Source organism: Ceratotherium simum, chromosome X (assembly GCF_057802395.1).
Source record: "Ceratotherium simum simum isolate JZ-2026a chromosome X, ASM5780239v1, whole genome shotgun sequence".
Lineage (NCBI taxonomy): Eukaryota > Metazoa > Chordata > Mammalia > Perissodactyla > Rhinocerotidae > Ceratotherium > Ceratotherium simum.
Window position 1 is genome coordinate 9,603,163 of NC_141940.1, and position 24,332 is coordinate 9,627,494.

Sequence of the window (24,332 nt, forward strand, 5' to 3'; positions counted from 1 at the left end):
TTTAAATTTCAAACAAAACTAAGGTGCTGTGTAGTACTGTTTGTTTGCTTTCCTAAGGAGGAATATAAGTAAAAATTTTAGTCTAAACTGCATTTGAAAAAGCAAATAAAAAATCCTCTCGTAAATATATGTTCATCTAGTAGTCTTAATTTGAGGTTTCTACTACCAAAAAAAGAGTGCCCCAGCTTTCTGTTATACCTATATCCTTTTAGATCTACTGTTTAGAAGGACTATTTTGACTTTGTAGTGGAAAACTATCTTTTTGTTTTCATTTCTAGAAAATAAATTTGCATCCAAACAAAATGTTTATATAGAATGATGTGATAGAATATATGAGATAGTGGGCAAAGTTTAACAAATGCCTTGTTTGTGTTCTAAACATTCAGAAAGAAATAACATTGGGTCTGGTGAAGCTAATAGAAAATGTAGAAGAAGATTAGTTTTAAAACTGTTGAAAATTATGAATTATGTACTAGTTTGGAATAAATTATCTCATAAGACTTTTTTATTTTATTTTGTTTTGTTTTGTTTTGTTTTGTTTTTGTGAGGAAGATCAGCCCTGAACTAACATCCGATGCCATTCCTCCTCATTTTTGCTGAGAAAGATAGGCCCTAGGCTAACATCCATGCCCATCTTCCTCTACTTTATATGGGACGCCGCCACAGCATGGCTTGACAACCGGTGCATCGCCGTGCGCTAGGGATCCGAACCTGTGAACCCCGGGCCACTGCAGTGGAGTGAGCGCACTTAACCACTGCGCCACCAGGCCGGCCCCTCATAAGACTTTAAAATATACATAATACCAATCTTAATTTACTTCCTCTTCAGGGTTCTTCTTTAATTATTTAGATGCAAATCGGTAATATTTAAAAGTGATTTTTTGTTTTTCATTAATGTGACAAAGATCTTAAAAATAAAAAGGAAAGACCGTTTAAAGAAAAAAGTGCTTATTTTTCTTGAACAGATTATACAGACAGCTTTCTATCATGGTTATGCATTGACTTTTCTTAGAGTTAAGGTGTGGGGTCAAAATCAGCTTAGCTTAGGTCGTATTCTCCCAAGTTCACTTTGCTCAAGCACTATTCCCTGAGTGCTTGTTGTGTTAAAGGCCTGAGGCTAAGTCTAGGGAGCATAAAGATGAGCAAATAAACCACTCCCTGCCCCCAAGGAGCTCACAGTCTAGTGCAGATAAGGCAATTCAATTTTGAAAAACTTGTAACATAAAATGGGGAATAAGTGCCATAAAAAGTACAGAAAACATAGAGTTGCAAATAGACCTAAACCAAATTGGTTTTGCACAGCTAGTATGTTCTTTTGCCACATGCGGGTCATAGGTTTCCTCCCCCACAACCTTACTTCAGAAAGGTATGTTACAATGCAAGCAAAACTTAGTCTGCATTTTACTACAGGTACATTTTGTAGCAGTCACTTCCCCAAATAGTCATTCAACCTGTTCTGTAAGCTGGATAAAGCCCCAGCTATCTGTCCCTTTGGACACTCTACAAGCATCTTACATAGAGGTTCAGTCAGGCTAGATGTGGCAAAATTTAGTGTAGAATTCAACCACACTTCTAGGGGTATCATGCAACAGAATCCCACGAAAATAGGATGGAGTCTTCGGCCGAGCAAGCCACTGCAAAGAACATAAACTACTGGACCTGCTTTTTTCTTTTACCCTATTTATGCAAAAGCAGCGAGGCCTATACAATATTTCCGGGCAATTCATGTATCTGGAATGTTATTTATTTCATCGATGAAAACTCATGTCTAAAATTTGTTGTGCTAATTAACACACCTTCTATTACAGTTCTGTTATGAGAAAGGTTGAAGGATTGTAGCGGGGCACTGCAATGTGGGCTTCTGATCTTAGTGTTTTCAATATAAGAGACCATCCTTGGAGTGGTTCAATAACTTCAATTGTTAACTAACTAACTAATATAACTAATTAGATTAATACTAACCAATTAGCTAATGAATGAGGTAACTGATTTATTGATTCACTAATTACACACATATAAGCATATATATACCAATCTCTCTCTCTCTCTTGCTCTCTTTTTCTTTCTTTCTCTCCCTGCCTCTTTCTCTTCTATCTCTCTCTCAGAGATATCTTCACACTATTTCTTCTGTTCAGAGTATTCAACGTAATTATAAACAATACAATGAATAGTTTCTAAATGAGCAGTCTCATTCAAAAGTATCTTACTAATACTCGTATGTGTCATGAGCCTTTTAAAACTGGTAACCTTTGAGGCCTTGTAACTATACTAAGGCTGCTGTCACTTCTTTAACATATTTGGAGTGACATTTCTGGAGGTTTTTCAGAGCCAGGTTTCAAACAATGATCAAATTATTCACCAGACATTATAACCTCCTAGCAAATTGAGCCTAAAACAATATCATTAGGCCCTTTTCACCATATGTGGCTCAAATATGTGGTTTACTCCTAAAAAACCAAATATACAATTGAAGGATAGAGATTTGTCACTGTGAACTTCTCATTTATCATGGTGCATGAAGACATGTTTTTTAAAAATATACTGCCTTATAGAAACTATGTAAATTCTATTTAATAAATATTTATAGTTCTTATATGAGCCAAGGATTGTTCTAGGAAGTGAACAAAACAGAATTAAACAAACAGGTAAAAATACTTACCATCATAATGCTTCCACTCTAATGGACTTTTTTTTAAGTAGACACCCAAGCAGTCCCTCTTCCTGGAACTCTTAACTCATGTCTACCTGCCTGCTTGAAGTCTCCGATTGATTGCATTATAGGCATCTCTAAATTAACATCTCCAAAACAAGCTCTTGATCTTTCCCTTCCCCACTCAAATAATTTGTTCCATTTGAAATCTCCCCCCATTTCAAATAGAAACATTTCTGTCCATTCAGTTGCTCCGGACAAAAATCCTTGGGTCATCATTGCCATATTTTCTTCGCAATTCTAGAGTCCCACCATTTCTCACCCTCCAGTGCTACCATGTTGGTCTAAATCACCATCCTCTCACCTTAAATTATTATATAGCCTCCTAACTGACCTAACTGCTTCTTCCTTCCCTCAACTATTTTCAACACAGAAGCCAGGGAGATTCTGGTAGGATGACAGCAAGTTGGCAGAATAGAAAACCCCAGACCTTCTGCCTTCCCATGGAGACACCAATTTAACAACAATATATGGACAAATTCCCTTTGTGAGAAATCCAGAAACCGTTTAAGAGGCTCTTGCACCTGAGACAAGCACAAAACCAGTCACATTAAAGCCAGTAGGAAAATTCCCGGCACCCTCTCTCCATAGCCCCTCCTCCTGGCACAGTGCCACACAATTGGGAGGAAACTCCCAGCTCCCAAATGCTCCCTTTGGAGGAAAGGAGAAGATTGGACCACAGTCCAACGTTCTGACTTTTGAGAGGGGCTGCCTGATGGACTGGCTTCTATCTCACCTGTCTCAGAGTGCTGATGAAACATGGCATACTCTAGACGCCTGGAGGCCACTGAGAATAAATAAAGAGCTGAGCAGTGTGCTGCTGCTCCACAGGACCTGTGCGACAACTGACAGAGTCTGATTTAGCTTGATAGCCTCTCCTTCGGAGAGAAAGAGAGGAGTGGAGCATGAATCCAACATTCCAGCTTTTCTGGGGGCTTCCCAAAGGACTGATTTCTGTCTCTCCTATCTCAGAGTGCTGATGGGACCTGGCAGATTCTAGATGCCTGAGGGCCTCTGAGAACCAAAACACATCTGGATGGCTTGCTGCTACTCCATAGGATCCATGTCACAGCAGACAGAGGCCAAGAGATATTTTCAACCAAGTATCTTATATCCAGAAAAATGATCTTTCAAAAACGAGGGGGGAAATGACAACATTTCCAAGTAAACAAAAACTGAGAGAATTTCTTGATAGCAGATCTGGCTTACAAAAAATACTAAAGGAAGTTCTTCAGGCCAAAAGCAAGTGACACAGACAGAAATTCAAAACCACACAAAATATCAAAAATCACTGGTGAAGATAATTGTATAAATTATAGAAGACAATATAAATGCATATTTCCTCTCCTTCTGTTAAGTGATTTTAAAAAGTTGTATAAAATAATATGTAGGGACCGGCCTGGTGGTGTAGTAGTTAAGTTTGAGGGCTCAGCTTCAGCAGCCCAGGGTTCATGGTTCAGATCCTGGGCACGGACCTACACACTGCTCATCAAGCCATGCTGTGGCCGTGTCCCACATACAAAAAATAGAAGAAGATTGGTACAGATCTTAGCTCAGTGACAGTCTTCCTCAAGCAAAAAAAAAGGAAGATTGGCAACAGATGTTAGCTCAGGGCCAATCTTCCTCACCAAAAAGAAAAAAAAATTATATATATATAAGTGTATTGTTGGGCCTATAACATATATAAAAGTAATATATTTGGCAATAACAACACAAAGGAGGTGGTAGATGCAAACTTGTATTTGAGGAAGGAATTGAGACCAGATGAGAGCACAAATCCACAGGAATAAATGAAGAGAACCAGAAATGGTAAATAAGGTTAATATATTGCACTCTATAAATATATATTTTTCTCTTCTTCTTTCAACTTCTTCATATTACATAAAATTACATAAAGTAATCATTAAAATTATGTATTCTTAAGTTTGTAGCACATATAGATCTATTAATAGTTATCATTAATAGTACAATATTAGTACAAAAAGGAGGGAAGAGAATCGAGCAATGTAATTATATAGAGAATGAAGCTATACAGTTATGACATTTTTCACTAGAATTAAATTAGCATAAACTTGAAGCTGATTCTGATAAGTTAAAATGTATATAGTGAGCCTTAGAGCAATTACTAAAAAAACAGTAAGCATATTGTCAAAAAAAACATTTAAGAAATTAAAATGATATACCATAAAACATTCACTTAATGTAAAAATACCCTTAATATATACCCTTAATATATAATATAATATATAAAATATATAAAAATACCATTAATATATATAAAAATACCCTTAATATATGAGAAGATGCACCATCCATAAAAAATAAGTTTTCTCTAAAAATAGAATATTAAAAAAATAATAAATAAATCATAGAAATTAAATATATAAGAGCATAAATTTTTTAAAAATCAATATATAATTTGGAATATAAAATTGAGGAAATCTCCCAGAAATTAAAACAAGAGGTAGAAAAGGTTCTGAAAAACACTGGAAGATCATTTCAGCATGTCTAACATCTGAATAACAGGAATTCTAGAAAGAAAGCATAAGGAAAAGAGAAAGGGAATTTCTGAAGTAAATAAATTCACAGATCTGAAGAGTCTGATTTTCCAGATTGAAGGGGCCTAGGACAATGAAGAATGAAAAGAAGTTCATGATATCATGAAATTTTTTAACACCAAGGATAAAGAGAGAAATGAAAAGCTCACAGAGGGCCGGCCCTGTGGCTTAGTGGTTAAGTGCGTGCGCTCCGCTGCTGGCGGCCCAGGTTCAGATCCCAGGTGCGCACCGACGCACCACTTCTCCGGCCATGCTGAGGCCGCGTCCCACATACAGCAACTAGAAGGATGTGCAGCTATGACATACAACTATCTACTGGGGCTTTGGGGGGGAAAAATAAATAAATAAAATTATATAAAAAAAAGCTCACAGAGCTACTTCTGGCTATGATGGAGTAAGAAGTATGAGAATAGCTCTTTACCATAACAATAATAAAAATGGACAAATTATAAGAGGCAACAGTTTTTAGGCATTTGACAACAGGCAACACAAACCACAATCTCTGAGGGAGGAAAAAATTCATGAGGTGAGCCCCATGACTACTATAGCCCTCTGCTGGTGGAGTACACTGCAGACCACAGTGCAGCATCCTGGAGGCCAAGACAGTTGCACTGGACTGATGAGGCAGAGATCAGAGTTCAAAGTAGCTGAAGCAGTTGAATCCAGGTGAGTAGACAACAGAGAGGAGAAAGCTGAGCAAAGGGGTGGCTCTAGAAGCCTGTTAGGGGGTCCCCATGAGTCAGTTGCTGAGGTTTTGGGTTAACGTATGCAGGATGAGACTATCCAAGGTTTACCAAAGAGCAGCTTCTATGGGTTTAAAACCAGAAATAAAGGTTCAGTAGTGCTGGGGGACATTAGAGTTCCAATCCAGCCAGACCATGAAGACTACATTATCACTTCCATAACATTCTAAAATGGTTCCTATGAGAAAGAAGAAAATACCAAGTGCTATCAAGGGTCTGGAATATCTAGAACTCTCATACATTGCAGATGAGAAGGTAAAATCATTCAACATTTTTGGTAAGCATTTTGGTAGTTTCTTATAAAATTAAATATGTACTTACAAAATGACAACCATTTTACCTCTAGGTATTTGCACAAGAGGAATCAAAACTCTTGTGTACACAAAGACTTGTACACAAATGTTTATAGCATGCTTTTATCATAATAACCAAAAACTGGAAATAACTTAATTTTCTACCAATAGGTGAATAGATAAACAAAATGTAGTATATCCATCCAACAGAACACTACTCAGTAACAAAAAAGAAGGAACTATGGATACACACAGCAATGTGCACGAATATCAAAAATATTATGTTGAAAAAAAGAAGCCAGACATAAAAGAGAACATACTGTTTAGTTTTATTAATACAAAACTCAAAGAAAGTGAAATCCATTCTGGAGACAGTTGCCTGAGGACAGGGGAGTGAATGAAGACCAGCTGGGAAGAAGCATAGAGGTATATTTGCGATGATAAAAATGTTCTATATCTTGATTTTGATAGTGGTTACATAGTTACATATATTTGTCAAAAATTCCCTAATTTTACACTTCAAATTTTCTTTAAAATAATACTAGATGTAAAAAGAAACAGGAAAATGTAGTCCATGTTCACGAAGAAAAGCAATCAATAGAAACCAAACCCCAAATGAACCAGATTTAGCAGTCAGTCTTTAAAGTGGATATTTTAAATATCCTCAAAGTTTTAAAGGAAAAATATGTCAACAGAATTGAAGGAAAATGCCTTAAATAGGGAGTCTCTACAAAAGATAATGGAAATCGATGAAAAGGATCAAATGGAAAAACTAGAGCTGAATAGTACAGTACTTAATTGCAAAATCCACAGGATGTGTTTGACAGCAGATTGGTGATGGCAGAAGAAAGAGTCAATGAGTTTGAATATGAATCAATAGTAACTATCTAATCTGAAGAACCAAGAAAATACAAGATTGAAGGAAAATGAATAGATCTTCAGAGTCTTGTGCCACAATATTAAAATCTAACATACATTTATGTGGAGTCCCAGAAGGAGAAGAGTAAGAATGGGTTGCACAATATTTGAAGAATTAATGTCTGAAATTTTCCCAAATTTGATCAAAATAATTGATTTAAAGATTAGAAAATCTCAGTGAACCCCAGGCAGTATAAATTAACACACAGATGCACACATGTGCATGCACCGTAGTTTTATCTAGTCAAACTACTAAATACCAAAGACAGAGAAATCTTTAGTCATGGGAAAAAAACAAACATTAAATACAGAGAAACAAAGATACAAATTAGCTGACTTCTCTTCAGCAACAATTGAGACCATAAGACAATCGAAGGTCATCTTTAAAGAGCTAAAAAAAAAGTCAACCCAGAATTCTATATTAGATGATGATATCCTTCACAAAAGAGTGAAATAAAGAAATTTTTACATAAATGAAAGCTGAGAGAATCTGTCACCAGCAGACCTGCACCAAAAGAAACTCTAAATGATTTCCTCAGACAATGGAAATGATGCCTGGTGGAAGCTCAGATCGACAGTAAGGAATGTAGAACACCAGAAATATTAAATTAGTGGGTAAATACCAAAGCTCCTTGAAAAAGAGAAATATTGGGGGAAAAAAACCTAGATCACATACAAAAAAAGAAAGACACAATAGAACTAGGCTTTAAAGATTCTGAAGGGAGATAATTTCCTACATAATAGTACGTATTTAGCCAAAGAATTGATTATAAGTGTTGAATAATGTCATGTTCAGATTTTAAAAATTCTTCTCCCGCACTATTTCTCAGGAAGCACTGAATGATGCGTTCCACAAAACCAAGGATGTAAAACAAGAAAATAACAAACACAATATCCAGAAGACAGGGGCTGCAACACAGGAGAGAGGTAAAAGGAATACCAAGACCCATTCTCAAGAATTCTGATACAGTGGGTTGGGAGTGGCGCCCATGCAGTTCTATTTTTAATAAGCGCTAGGTGATTCTGCTGCAAAGCCTGATTTAGGAACCACTGATATATATTTTATTGTCTGATTTTATAATGACCCTGTGTATTAGGCACACCACATATTATCATCTTCATTCTACAAATTGAATCAAGGTCATACATTTAATAAACAGCAAAACTAGAATTAGAACTCATTTGTATTTTGAGATATTTGAGATATTTTCTCACTGCTGAAATACGATCATAATAGCGTTTCTCAAACTATTGTTCGCAGACCAGCAGCATCAGAAACTGCTGGGATAACTGTTTAAGGTGCAAATTCTGGGCCCCATTGAACTGAGATACCAGTTTAAGAGGTCTGTGACTGGGCCCAGGAATCTGAATTATTAGAAACTGCCCCAGTGCTCTCTATGCTCACTCAAGTTTGAGAAGCCTGATCTATAACTATTCCAAAAGGTGACTACTTACAAAGGGAATGGAGTGAGGGGCCACCGGCAGCACATAAGATACCTTTGCGTAAAGTATAAAAAGACCTCTCTGCCTGAAAGAATTATAAATAGATGCCCTTCTTTCTTATAACCAGAGTCAGGACTTGGGAGAAGTGGAGGAAGAATGGGATTTCAGCCATCAATTATTTCCTAGGCTAGGTGTCTCCATGAATGGCAAAATCAATGAAAATATTTTGGGGGAGGAATCATTTGTATATATAAATTTGGCATTCATGTTAACAATGATATTGAAGATTCAACTGCTATTTTTATTTATATTTCATTACAAGCTGGGGCTAAATATACAATTTGAACCCAGTCACGTTATAATATGGTCAGACCTCATAAAGGAACAAAGAGCAAAACCTGGTTAGCAGAAGCTTTCGATTATTTTCTGATCCGTGTTAATCCATCTTTACCCTATTTGCCTGTTTAGATTTTGAAGTTATTGATAGTCCCTTTCTTAAATCCTCCAGTATTTCCAAAACTGCATTTAAGTAGCACCCAACCTCTCAATTGAATGAAAATGTATTTGATATAAATCTCTTCACTTGTTACTCTCTTATTTTCACATGCCATGTAAACCTGTGACTTTTTGGCAATGCATCTGATTTTAGCTAGAAATTATATCTGCATATTGATGTTGCTGTACATGTTTTATCATTTGCATTATGTTCTTGCAATCTTTATTTTTTAAGCTTCTTGCACTTATTTTCCTTTCAGTTACCCTGTGTGATCCCAGGGCACATATTTCAATATCCAGCCAATAAAAATACAAATTAATAGTATAAAATGAAAACAAAAAAAATCAGGGGCATAACTCCTCTCAGAAACTTGTAGATACATTATAATAGTTGTAGAATAGATTTTTTTCCCCAAAGTCCTTTTGTCAGATTTAAGAGTGAGTGGGTTCCTTTGGATAAAAGCCAGGCAATCAGGTTTGCTACTCCTGCCCCCTTGGAGAATATAAGATGGAACTCAAGTTTGCAATTCCTTTAGCTTAAGGGTGAGAGATGTTTGCAGTGTTGGTGTTTTACATGGTATTCCTGAATAAAGTCATTTGTATTTGTTCAGTCTTCAAAATACGGCCATACTCTGACCACTTCTCTTAACCATCACTGCTACTACCCTACCCCCCTGATCTGAGTCACCATCACTTCTCAGCTGGAGGACCTTGACAGCCTAACAGATCTCCTTGTTTCCATCCTTGTTCCTCTTCAGTTTCTTCTCAGCAGAGCAGCCACATTGATCCTATAAAGCATATATCAAATCATATTCTTCTCTGCTCAAAAAACTTTGATTGCTTCTCATCTCATTCTGAGAATGTAAAAGTCAACATTTATTCAGGTCCCTATATGCCCCCAAGAAATCTCCCCCACTCCCTTACCTCTCTGATCTCATCCTCTACTGCTCTTCACCTACCTCACTCCAGTCATCTGGCTTTCTTGAATATCCCATGCAGACGCCTGCCTCAGGTCCTTGGAAATTGCTGATCCCTCTGCCCAGGTAGTCTTTGTTTGGCTATCTTCCTGGATAACTCCCTCACCTGCAGGTCTCTGCAGACATTGCAACCCTTACCCCTACCACCAGTCCACCTTATCTCCTTTCCTTACTTCATTATTTTCCGAAGCCTTTCACAAGTTAACATATTATATACTTTTCTTATTTATTTGTTTATTGTCTTACTCCTCTTCACGCCCAAAAAAGTAAATTTCATGAGGGTAGGAATTTTTGTCTGTCTGTTCACTACTTTATCCCCAAAGCCTAGAATGATGCCTGGTAGGTACTCAAGATCACTAGTTGAATGGCTGGACAATTGAAGGGATGGATGGATTGATGGATGAATGGTTAATATTAAATATGCCGGGATTCTGCCTCTCAGGATATGGCCAATAGAACATTGTATACATGCCTCTAAATGTATTGCCTTTCTAAAAACTGTTAAAAGTCCTCATCAACGGTGTAAGTTACAATTCTGTGTTTCCTCTCAATATAACCCTCAAAAATACTCCCAGCTCACCTCCTTTTTAATATGGAAAATAAATATGACACATGTTGATTGGAAAAGGTCCTCTTATCTTCCTCACTCCATACTTCCCCACACCAACAAAACCTTGCACTTGGGTAGGTAACAATTGCAGTTATGTGAATCTCTATTGTGCGTTCAAACCCTCACAGGTAGAGTGTTTAATCAACTATCATTTATAGAGAAAATGAATCATTTTTGTAGTAGAATTTCCTGAGAAATATTGAAATTTAAAATCGAACCAGCCAAGTATCTTTTCAACCAAAATTAGAAGTGTAAGAAAATGGCACTAAACCATGACTGAAAGGAGCACTACTTCTTGATTGTCGCAGAGCTTTTGTTTTTGATCATTTAGCAGAACTTCTTTGTGTGTGTTCATTTCATTATATTATTTAATGGAATGTGTAATATGGCAATGCCCTTGGGATAGAGATGCCAGTTTTGTTTCTATCTGACCTCAAAAACTTTGTTTACTGTTGCTAAAAAAACAAAACTGAGTCAAGAAGAGATAAACTGTTCAGTTCAAGAACCATGGAAACATGGAGATAGAATACATTTGTATACCACTTTATACTTTACAAAACACATAGAAACAGCAAATACTATAACTGAGGTATCATCTAGTGCAACCTCCTAGTCTGAAAGTAGTTGAACTTGAGGCCCAGAGACAGGAAATGTTTGGCCCAAGGTCTTTCGTATAGATTCTCCCATTTGATGATTGCAATAACCCTATTAGGTATGATGAGCTGGTATCTTTAGCCTTAATTTAGAGACAAGAATTTTGAGGCTCAAAGAAAGAGCATGATTTGTAGAAAGACCATCAGCCTTAAAGGAATGAACCCTGCTTTCTATCTCTCACTCTGCTTTCTAGCCTTTCTCCATAACCTTGGCCAAGTCTCTTCCCCATTATTGGTCTCAATTTCATCATCTGTAAACTAGAGAAGTGAAAATGACTGACTTTCTAATCCTCTTATGTTATGATTCTACAACACTATCACTGTAACACAGTCAGGTCTTGATTCTAGTTCTGTTTGACCTCATACCCACCACAGTTCACTCTACCCTTTGCCTCTTTGTGCCTGGAGCAGGACGATCCTTATCCTATTGGGGAAACAGATCAAAGTGAGGTACTGCTGATACCTGCATCTGAAAGCTCTTGTCAAGCTTGGCACCATATGATTTCAGAATTGGGCACCAACAAACTGCATTAAATCAAACAATCATCTTCAGACATACTGCCCTTGCAGTGGAGTAGGGAAGCATCCGCAAAAACAACATTTTTACTTTCAAACAAAGGGAGGCCATTATTTCAGCCCCTTATCTGAAGAGAGAAATTTCACCCTTAGCATTTTGCTTGCAGAAAGTAAAGCATGTGGCCCGTTGCCCTGCTTGATCTTAGTGAGAAAAAAAGGACTGAGACACAGATGGGACCATCAGTGAAGTGTAATTTCTACCTACGAAGACTTTGTAGACAGCATAGGGATCCCGTTAGCACCACGTGATTGAGGAGAATTGTAGGATCATTGCTTACCAATGGGATGAGGGGACCATGCCTTTGGAGTCAGGCAGACCTGGGTTTAAATTCTGGCTTGATCATTTATACTTTGTGCTTCCTTGTGCAGTTATTTATCTTTGTGCTTCCCAGTATATAAGCAGAGTCTAGCACAGACTAGGCACTGCATCCATGTCAGAGGAATGAAATAAGTTACTTTTTATTTCTGATTCACCATCTTTATCTATAAAATACATACAATGACTTCTGTCTGACAGTGCTGTTGTGTAGATTAAATGAGAAAATGTATGTTAGGTTCCTGTATTAGTTTCCCAGGGCTGCTGTAACAAATTACCACAAATGTGGTGGCTTAAAATAAAAGAAACTTATTCTCTATTAGTTCAGGAGGCCAAAAGTCTGGAATCAAAGTGTCAGCAGGGTTGGTTCCTTCTGGAGGCTCTGAGGAAGAAACTGTATCATGCCAGTCTAGCTTCCGGCGGTTGCTGATAATACTTGGCATTCGTTGGTTTGTGGCAGCGTAACTCCAATCTCTGCCTCTATCTTCACATGGCCTTCTCTCTGCATCTCTGTCTAATCTGTGTCTGCGTGTCTTTCTATATCCAAAGCTCTCCTTCTTGTAAATAAAGCAGTCATTGGATTTAGAGCCCATCCCAAATCCAGGATGATTTCATCTTGAGATCCTCAAATAATTGCATCTGCAGAGACCTTACTTCCAAATAAGGTCACATTTTGAGGTTCTGGGTGAACGTGAATTTTTCAAGGACACTATTGTATGCGCTACAGCTCCTAACCCATAGTAGAAGCTCCATTAAATTTAGTTTCCTCTTAATGCTCCTATTTGATGATGAAGTAGTACACAGTACTACTATAAATAAAAAATGGTATCATCTTTTAGTACTTTGGATTGAAGATATTGCACACATTTGTTCAAAAACAAATTTTGTTTTCCTCTCTAGTCATTTAATAAGAGAAACTTGTAACAAGAGATTTTCACATATTGAGGTATATGAGGTAACTATTTGGATTTAAAACTGATTCAGCTTGAACTAAAGAAGCCTGATTTATAGCCTATCGAACATACATTGTACATCTGCTTTAACCATTAAAGAATGCACTCTGTCAGGATAAGAATGCATACTTCCCCTCCTACACCTATTGGTAACACCCTATTGGTAACACCCACATTAGTCCCTTTCTGACTTCAGGGTAACGTTGACCTGCTAATTTGCAACTGAATACCTCTTTGAAACTTTCAGGAATATGTATCCTGGGCATGTTTAATATATGTTCTTTGTTCTAAAAAGGTATAAGACTGTACTGAAAACTATGCTTCTCCGGAATGCTTTTTTCCTTTCTGGAAAAGACCTTCCCAGGTTATAATCTTCACCTTGGCTCAAGTAAATCTCACCCTATCTCTCTTATCTATAGAATGGTTATGGGTTATTTTGCATCGACACTTGTCGTTATAGACATCTGCCAGATCTCTTGCAGATAGGGGTCTTAATTATGCATATTTTATTTGCTTCTGTGGGGGAGGAAAAATAATTTTCCCTCTACGCTTTTAGGTTCTTGGCTGACACCCCCCTGTAATAAAAAACAAATTAACAGGGGAAAATCAAACGGAAATTTAATAACATGGATACCCCCTGTAAACATGGGAGAGACCCAAGAAAACTGAGTAACTCTCTGACATGGCCCAAGCCACCACCTTAAATACCATCTCCAGCCAAAGACAAAAGATGCTGGGGGTGGGAAGTCAGATATGGGAGGTGACCAGGAAAAGCACATTAAACAGGGTAAGGCCGTAACACAGATTTAAACCATTGCCTTCTCCATGGATAAGAATTTCCAGAGACTGAATCATCCCCCTCTTCGTGGTACAGAGAGGGAGACACCCTTACACATGGAGATTTCCCTTATAAATGTAAATGTCTCTTACAAAGGAGTAACTTCTACTCTGTTTTCAGAGTTTCTCCTGTGTCTGCTGTTTCTTAAAGATAATCAGCCTAAAATAATCCTTAGGCCAAAGAGGCATATTTTGATGTGGCAAATTCTGTTACCCTTCACTTCTTTAATACCCTTGCATTTGCTTTTCCCTATCTCCTTCAATGATTTAGCTTTGGGGAATTTTAACTGGTGTTTTATATCAATTAGAATTTGATTCAGCTGCCTAACACAAACCTTCCAAATTACCACTAGCTTAAGCAATAGGGAAGTTTATTTTCCTGTCATCCAAAATAATTCCAGGAGAGGATATCCAGGGCTGGTAGTATAATTCTTAAGTCACCAGGAATTGAATTTTTTTCTCCTTTTTTGTCTTACCTTCTTAACATGGTCTAAGATGGCTGCTGAAGCTCTAGCCATTGCCTCTGTGTTCCACGCATTAGAAGGCAGAAGGGTGCTTAGGCAATAGAGTCAGTTATCTTTAAGGGGCCTTCCTGAATGTCCCGCACAACACTTTCACCGACATTATATTGGCCAAAATTTAGTCTTCTCACTTGTTCTCACTGCAAGAGAGGTTCAGATATGCAGTCCTTTAGTGAAGCACATTGACACACCAAACAAGTTTGGGCTTCTGTTACTAATGAAGAAAACAAAATGGATATTGGGTTAGCAATTAGTGAAACTGGGGGCCAACTTGTTTTGCTATACTCAGTTAGTTGTCTGTTTGAAAAAGTAGTTAGATAATGCGTTATTAAAACACACTCTATAGATAACATTTCTGATGCTTAGGTCACCATGGTAACAGGTGCTTAAGTTTTTCAGAAACTGAGAGTTGACTCCTTGTCCAGTTCAGGCTGGCTAAAACCACCGACTTATTAACGTGCGTGGATGACTGATAGGTGACCCTTTGACGTCAGAGGTCCAAAAACTCCACCCTCAGGTCATGCTAACACACCATTTTTGTGAACATCCATACTGTGAAGAGCCATGAAGCTTAACTACACTTGCACAGATCATCTATTACCCTACTTCTCCTTACCTCCAGTCATCTATTCCCACTTCAGACCACCCTGTCCTTCTATCCCATAAATGTCCCTAATCCCCATTTTCAGGGAGGCAAATTTGAGATTTGTTCTCCCATTTCCTCGCTTGGCTGCCTTGTGAATAAACCCTTTCTCTGCTGCAAACTTGTCATCTTGGTGGTTGTCATATGGTGCAGCTTGCAAAACGAGCCTGGTTCAGTAACACTAGCAGTCTTTACTACATTATTACTGAAGGAATTTGAGAAAGGAGGGAAGAGAATTCAAGCAAAAAATGTCCAAAAGACAGCTGGGAGAAATGCCATGGTCATGCCTTCCTCTGAAGTCTTTTTTCCACATCAGGTTTATTTCAGACCACTTGAATTTGTACACCTACCTCTGAAATAATTTTAAAAAAATCTCACTCTAATAGCAAAACATAATGATTTCCACATCCACAAGCATTTGACACTTGTGGTAATAACCTGACATTTCTCTGCCCTTGAATTAACTGATGACCTCAATACATTTAAACATGAGTGAAAAAGAAATGGAGAATAGATAGCTGAGTTGGTAGTTTGTGAGTTCCTTTGTTGAGTCATGGCTTTATAATCCAATCTGTTCTCTTTTTGCCACTGCTCATTCTTATGATATATGAATGAGAGGTGACTACTTACAAATGAAGGAAACAATGGTTTAAGCATAACTTGTTCCGAAACACTTGAGGACTACATTTCAGTACCTAAGTTGTCCCTTTTCCTTGGAAAAGGTTTATTTTACTTTACTATTTATGACTAAGACATTGTGTCACTTTTTTGGCAGTTTTAATAATGTGCTGATGCACAGGTAGGTACCAAACTGCTAAGATATTAATGAAGAATCCATATTGGAGTCTCAGAACACTTGAAATTGTAAGGTAGAGAATAATGAAACTTGTTTCAAAGCCTACTCGTGTGTAGCCATATCCATTTTTGTTAATCAAGAAAGGAAGCCCAGACCACTTGAGCATCATGCTGCTATAAGAAACAGAGTAGCTGGTGAGCTCTAAATAAATGACATTAACATTTGTATGCAGATTTACTGTTTGAAATTGTCTTCCTCTTTACTTTGTTGTCTGTATATTAGCAGAAGTATTAAAATCATTGCTCTTTCCAAGAATGAGAATGATCATATTTTTTATCGATGCCCTTCCATTCCGATTTTGCTTAATACATCTTAAATTCCAAAGAGATCTTGAATTCTCATACCCCCATTATACATTATATTTTAAAACTAAACACAGTATATTGTTTGTATTCAGAAATAGTCTAAAGTTGTATGGTGATGCTGCCTATTCAAAAAACTTTCCTAAAATACTTTTCCATTAAAAAAACATAACTATTGTATGGATTCATTGAAAGTAAAGCCTATGCATAAAAGCAAAACTGAGCAAACTAGAATAGTGTGCCTTCAAATAGCGTAATTTTCAAAGAACAATGTTGAATTTTTTTAATCCTGTGAGGTCCTTAGTCATGAGGAGCCATTTCAAAGGCTGTGCTAGTTCTCTTCCTTTCAAGGAAGCAGAATTTTCACAGCTTGCTTTGCCCAGATTTGAATTCCTCCTTCAAAATATCAATATTTTCGATGCAATATTTCCCTTACCCAACCCATTCACTTTGCTTTTACCAGGCTTTAAGTGGGTGGTGTACCACAGATTCTCAGATCTACAGTATTTACTGTGCAGAGGCTGGACTGGGGATGGATACTGAACTGCTGGTGTTTATTTATCCACTGAGCTAGTCACACGTATGGTATCCCACCTACTATTCTCTGTTCACTGTTGCAGCTATTAGCTCCTGGGATCTAGTTAGTGCAATGATTTCTTCTGTAAGAAGTGTTAATCCCATGCAATGTATCTTGCATCAGTAGGATTCCACAGAAATAACTAAATTCAAACGTTTCTATTTCCTATTTAGATATAGCTGGAGGTCAAGATTTAATTCTATGGAGGGCAGGTAAAAACATAACTCCTCGTTACTTGCTTTGCTCCAGGGTCTTTTAACCCAAACCACTAATGCTACTTTGAGTTCTCAGGCTGGTATGCAGTTTTTAGTGGCTGGTGTCAAGATGAAGGAGATCAGAGTGACTTCCTCATCTGTGGTTCACTGAGAAATCTTCAGAGCCTCTGTTGACACCATCACTGATACCTCCAAAACACAGAGGAGGTTGACAGACAATATCTGCAGATAGCATGATATTTCTGGGTAGGTACAATAATTTGAGATTGAAATTTTCAAAAAGACTTGTTACTTGAATAGGAATGTTTCCTCCAATTGCTTATTGCCCATTCATTCATTCATGTATTCATTCAACGAACATTTATTGAATGCCTATTACATGCCAGGTGCTGTTCTAGGTGCTAGTGACAGAGCAGTGAACAAGACAGCAAGGTCTCAGCATTCATAGAACTCATATTTCTGTGTAGGAGACACAATAAACAAGCAAAAATGAATTTAAGATGGTAATAAATGCTATAAAGACAATAAAACAGATGAGAAATACATAAATGGAAATAGTATGACTCCTGACACTCTTTAAATGTACACATTAAGGCCTTTTAGCACATCAAAGAGGTGTTCTGAGGTTTCTTATGTAAGTTTTTGAAATTCACTTGGAAAATGAGAAAGCAGATACAAATACAATCAATCACACTTCCAGTCTAAATGTGTGCCCACAGTCCCTATTGAAAACCAGCAGCCATCAGTTCAGCGAGATGGAAACCAGTTGTGTCAGAGCAGACACAATCTATTAACTTGCTATTTGTTGCTAGACACAATGTCACAGAAACGCCTTTACCAAACAAGTGAGTCTGGTCTTACACTACTGACCCAGAAAGCTGTTGTCAGTGATCACCACATGCAGGTTTCTAGGCCAGGCTTACTAGAGATGACTCTCTTCACAGAGAGGGGAAGTAAACAAGTTGAGATGAAGAAAGCAGTCCCAGGCTGTGTCAGTATGGGTGCGTTATCTTGTTGTTGAGGCCATGCATATAATTTGCCCCCCACCTGGCTTCATTCTCACAGTTTCTGGGGATGTCCTATGTGGTGACACTTTCTGTGTTTTCAAACGATTTCCTACACTTGATTTCTGTTTGCTTGCCTGACTTTCTACCCCACTGCTGTCCTGACTCATATTTTATTTGCAGTCTTATTTCCTAGTTCTGGCTTTTCTCCTTGTCCCCTTGCCCTCTGGATACCCACTGCACAGCACATACACTGGCACAGTCACTGTGATATATGTAAGCGCCTATCTGCAGATGCCCTTATGGGTTGTGATCAGTAGTATTTTAAAGTCTTCACAGAAAAATTATTTTAAAAATCTGCTTTGTTCTGAAAAGTTCCTGTTTTTGTTTACCTTAGTTAGTTCAAGTCAGAAAAAAAAATTACCATTTACATTAAATTCTATTTTTCCTCAGTTTCCACCCTAATTTTTTGTCTTCTAAGGTTAGTCTGCATAAAATTTGAAACTGTTGATTTTCCTTCTCCACTAGTTAGAGATATAGAATGATGCCCAGGTCTTATCTCTGATAAATAAATGACAAGCAATAGGATATATTGGAGTATATGAGGAAGCCATATGTGTTAAAACTAATTCGGCCTGACCCTGTGTTTCCAAAAGGGCCTGATGTGACCTGTTTAGCATGCATCGTATATCTGCTTTAAGTATTTACTATGTCCCAAAGACAAGAATGATGCCCCTAAAAATAGGGATGTAACTTCCCCCACATCTACATTTCCTTAAGGATAAGCATCTCTCCCTAAACTAAGGATTAATTGCTGACCTGCTGCGCTTACCTCGTGACCACCCACTTGTGACCACCAACCTGCTGTGTTCACCAAATTGCTGTGCCAGCAAAGCAATCTCGTGACTATTGTAAAAGGGACATTCCAATCGTATGTGATGCATGCTCTTTGACAGTATATAACCACTCTGTACACCCTCATTTCTTTGGAGTGCTCCCTTCTTTTGTGAAAGGACTCTTCCAGGCTATATGCTCCTCAGGATTGGCTCACTATAGACTCACCCCAATTTTGATTTATAGATTGGTTGTGGATTATTTGCATCAACATCTTGAACATCAATATGGACTTCTCAACCTGGAGACAATTTTGCCCCCTAGGGTACATTTGGCAATGTCTGGGGACATTTTTGGTTGTCACAACCTGGGGAAAGTTGCTACTGGCATCTAGTGGGTAAATGCCAGGTAGACACAGAAGGGGACAGGATTTGCCACCCCTAAATGTGCCTCATTGGGATACTGATTATTTTAGGTTGATTATTTTTAAGAAACAGAAGACTCAAGGAGTTTTTCTTTTACCTCCCCCTTAACCTCCTAAAAGAATTTAGATAAATGGCCTGTAACAGGAACAGCACTATCATCAGAGATATCTACAAAGGATAAGGGATAGGTATGGTGGGGGAGACTCAGCAGGGCCTAAAGATCAGAGTCTTCTCCATGTCTCATTCTCTCTGCCTGGCAGGGAAAACATGTTTACCAAATATTTGCTTTTCCATGTTCATGGGAATTGCCTTTCTCCCCTTTGACATCTCAAACCACTACCCCCAATATCCTCTTCTGTCTTTAGCTGAAGATGGCATTTAAGGTGGTGACTTTGGCCATTTTGGTGAGTTACTCAGTTTTTCTGGGTCTCTACCATGCATACATGTTATTAAGGTTTTTTTTTTTTTTTGGTGTGGAAGATTGGGCCTGAGCTAACATCTGTTGCCAATCTTCCTCTTTTTGCTTTTGCTTGAGGAAGATGGTCCCTGAGCTAACATCTGTGCCTATCTTCCCCTACTTAGTATATGGCGTGCCACCACAGTATGGCTTGATGAGTTGTGTGTAGGTCCACGCCCGGGTTCTAAACCTGCAAACCCCAGGCCAGTGAAGCAGAGCACATGAACTTAACCACTACGCTACCAGGCCAGCCCCTGTTATTAAGCTTTTGGTTGTTTTTCTCCTGTTAATCTGTCTCATGTCAATTTCATTCATAGACCAGCCAGAAAGACCTAGAAAGGTAGAGAAAAATTCTTTCCTCCCCTACAGTACCACAGATTCTGCTAAACATCTAACAGGGCAAGCCCCACAATAAGGAATCATCTAGCCTTAAATATTAATAGTGCCAATGCTGAGAAACCCTGATAGAGACTTGATATAGCAAGTTGATGTAGAACTTTATTCTTCTGTAGGTTCCATATGAAGCTTGATTTCATCTTACAAATATATTGTATACTTTATGGATATCTTGAGGAATGGAACATGGAAAAGTGTGTTTTTAATGAGGGCTTTGAATGAGGAGAAAAATTTAAGAAAAATTGAAATTTATGCAATATGTTAAAATATATGTAAATGTCATAGTTGTGTCATTATACACATTATATATTACGTTAAATTTACAGTGTATTATATTTAACTTAATTTTTGTAAATTAAGACATTTCTTATAACCATTTGAAATATATATTTTTACTCACATGATTACAAAATTACTAACTACATTTACCTTAAGGAATTTTTTATTTTTGCTCTATATAGAGTTTTAGCTGCTGCATTAAAGAAATTGTACTTTTTGAGTTTTATTTATTTGTGTTGTAGGGGATGAAGAACTATTCCTCTACCCTCTAGGTCCTTCTGGATGGTCTAAGAATTAAATTGACATGAGACAGAATAACAGGAGAAAATCAAACATGTTTAATGACATATATACATGGGAGAAACCCAGGAAAACTGAGTAACTTGCCAAAATGGCCGAAGCCACCACCTTACATATCATCTTCAGCTAAAGACAAAAGAGGATGTTGGGGGTAGTGGTTTGGGACTTCAAAAGGGAGAAAGACAATTCACACGGAGATGGAAAAGTAAATATTTGATACACATGTGTTTACCCTGCCTTGCAGAGACAATGGGACATGGAAAGGACTTTGATCAAATGGGCCTTGCTAGGTTCCTCCCTGTCTACCACACCTACTTCATGTTATACAATAGTTATCTATGGTGATATCTCCTTCCTGGAACAGGCCTTCTATCTTAAATTCTTTTTGGTTCTTAGTGGGAAGGTCAAAGTTTCTGCCTGAGTCTTTGGTTCTTAAAAATAATCAAGTTAAAGTTTGTGGGGTGGCAAATTCTGATCCCCTACAGTGTTGTTTGCTTATCAGCTTGTACGATGATCAGTGTTCTTCATTCAATCATTTGGAGAGCATTTTTTTTTTTAAAGATTTTATTTATTTATTTTTTCCCCAAAGCCCCAGCAGATAGTTGTCTGTCATAGCTGCACATCCTTCTAGTTGCCGTATGTGGGACACGGCCTCAGCATGGCCAGAGGAGCGGTGCGTCGGTGCGCACCCGGGATCCGAACCCGGGCCGCCTGCAGCACAGTGTGCGCACTTAACCGCCAAGCCACGGGTCCGGCCCTGGAGAGCATTTTTATTTGATTTTTCACTAATGAGAAATCGGGAATCATTTGTTGAAGGGTGCTAGATACAGTTGAAAAAGTGTTTTGAAAATAAAAATATTAAGTATTCTCAGAATTACATACTATATAAAGACAAAATAGTGGCTCTTTAGCTTTCTAATAACACTTTAAAATTTATTAAATTCTATAAATAACAATTACTACTTGGGAGCATATGTGTTTTAGTACCTATTTTTGCTTTCTGAATGAAAAACAATGAAATCAAATATTCTGAATGACCGTTCCACTTTTATTTATTTCAGAACTAGGTTAGTGGTTCTATTGGGTAAACCAAAGGCAAAGTAAATATTTCCAATAGGGAAATACTTACTCAAACAATTTTGGCCTTAAGAAATAAGATAATTTAACAAGTTATAGTCATGAACATGAAAGGTATATGGAGAGAAAAATAATTTTCTTCCAGGTTGTATTTCCAACTATGTTTAAAAGACTCAAGACAATAACTCTCACCTCCAAATCTTTGATAAAGCTGTTAGAACTTGCTTGTATAAATTCCATTTTTTGGCATTTCTTCTTGCGTGAAGTACATTAGTTAGGTAGGCAAGTATCAAAATCTGTGTTATAAGGCTTAGTGACACAGAGAGATATAAATGATTATTCATAGCATTACATTTTCAAGAACTAAAAAGAAGTGATAGCTGACTGCATGTTTTGAGTTTATTCCATTGTTTTGGGACATTTAAAATAGTCCCCCAATGCTAAGCACAAGGCCTGCAACTAAAGGTTTGGGGATGGAAGTCAGGATAACGTAGTCAAGAGTTTTGATGTGAGACAAACCTGGTTTCATATCCATGCCCCACTATTTACTAACCATGGTCCTTTGGGAAAGTTGCAGAGCTTCTCAAGTACTGCCAGAGCACACAGTTGCTCTGTAAGAGGGTTACTGGAGGGCAAATATGTTGCTCCCCTCAGTCTTTGGGCAGCCAGAGCCTCTGAGCCTGTGGCCTCCACCATGAGCAGTCTTATTTGGTTACCACTAAAACTGCCAAAAAGTTAGCCATTGATGATTAAGTAGCTAGGGACTTAAGACAAGTTTTTTTTTTTTTCCTTTTTGCAATTACTGGCTATAGCTTTTAGCTGTTTACCTGCCCATTGTTAACTGTGCTATTTAGGCGATATGCTATCTGACTCCCTCTAGATTCCTATAGCTAACACCTCCTTGAAGCCTGGGTCACCATGGTAATGGATGTCTGAGCTGTTTTTCAGGAATTTGAACCCCTTGCCCACCTCAGGCCTGTTGAGACCACCAATCCATCAACTGGGCCCGTGCAGGTGTCTGATAAGCGACATTTTGACGTCAAGAGGCTAAAAACCCCACCCTCGGGTCATGCCAATGCCACCATTTTGTGAACATGCATCCTATGAAGAGGCATGAAGTCTGACTACGCTTGTGCAGATCGTCAATTACCTCACCTCTCCTCACCTCCAATCATCTATCTCCACATTTCAGACCACCTTGCCCCCTACCCCATAAATATATCTGAGTCCCTATTTTCGGGGAAGCGGATTTGAGACTCATTCTCCCGTTTCCTCACGTGGCTGCCTTGTGATTAAACCCTCTCCCTCTGCAATCTCGTCGTCTCGGAGATTGGCTTTCTGGGCGGTGGGCAAAACGAACCTGGTTCAGTAACACCACCATGTGCTATACAAATGTTATCAATTTCTAAGTTTGTTATGTGGTAAAAAAGTTTGGGAAGTTGATAGTGTCTGAATCTCAATTTTTTTCTGTAAAAAATGGTATTGCTGTGAGAATTAGGCTAGATTAATATTTTGTCCACTACATAATGAGAGCTCAATATATGTTATATATTATTAATAGTAGTTGAAGGGAAGCAGAAATTGTGACCCCAAAATGTGCCTCTGTGGCATAAGGATTGTTTTAGGCTGGTTATTTTCAAGAAAAGACAGACACAGGAGAAGCTCTGAAAACTGAGTAGAGGTTACTCTTTTGTAAGAGACATTTACATTTACAAGGGAAATATACATTTGTAAGGGTGTCTCCCTCTCTGTACCAGGAAGAGGAGGATGATTCAATCTCTGGAAATTCTTATCCATGAAGAAAGCAATGGCTTAAATCTGCATAACAGCCTTACCCTGTTTACTGTGCTTTTCCTGGTCACCTCCCATAACTGACTCCCTCCACTGCCCCAACATCTTCTTTAGACTTTAGCTGGAGATGGTATTTAAGGTCGTGGCTTGGGCCATTTTGGGGAGTTAGTTTTCCTGGGTCTCTCCCATGTATACAGGAGGTGTACAGGTTATTAAACTTCTGTTTGTTTTTATCCTATTAACCTATCTTTTATTACAGGAGTGTCTCAGCCAAGAACCTAAAAGGGTAGAGGGAAAATTATTTTTACTCCCCTCCATAGAAAGGGTCAAAGTATGTAATAAATGTATAAGAACCAATTATTTAAGAATCTTAACCTTCATACAAAAAGAAAAGAGCTTGGGAGGGAGAATTACTTCAGCCACATAACCTTACTATGATTTTATTTATTTATTTATTTATTTATTTATTTATTTATTTATTTATTTATTTTTGTGAGGAAGATCAGCCCTGAGCTAACATCCGTGCTAATCCTCCTCTTTTTGCTGAGGAAGACCAGCTCTGAGCTAACGTCT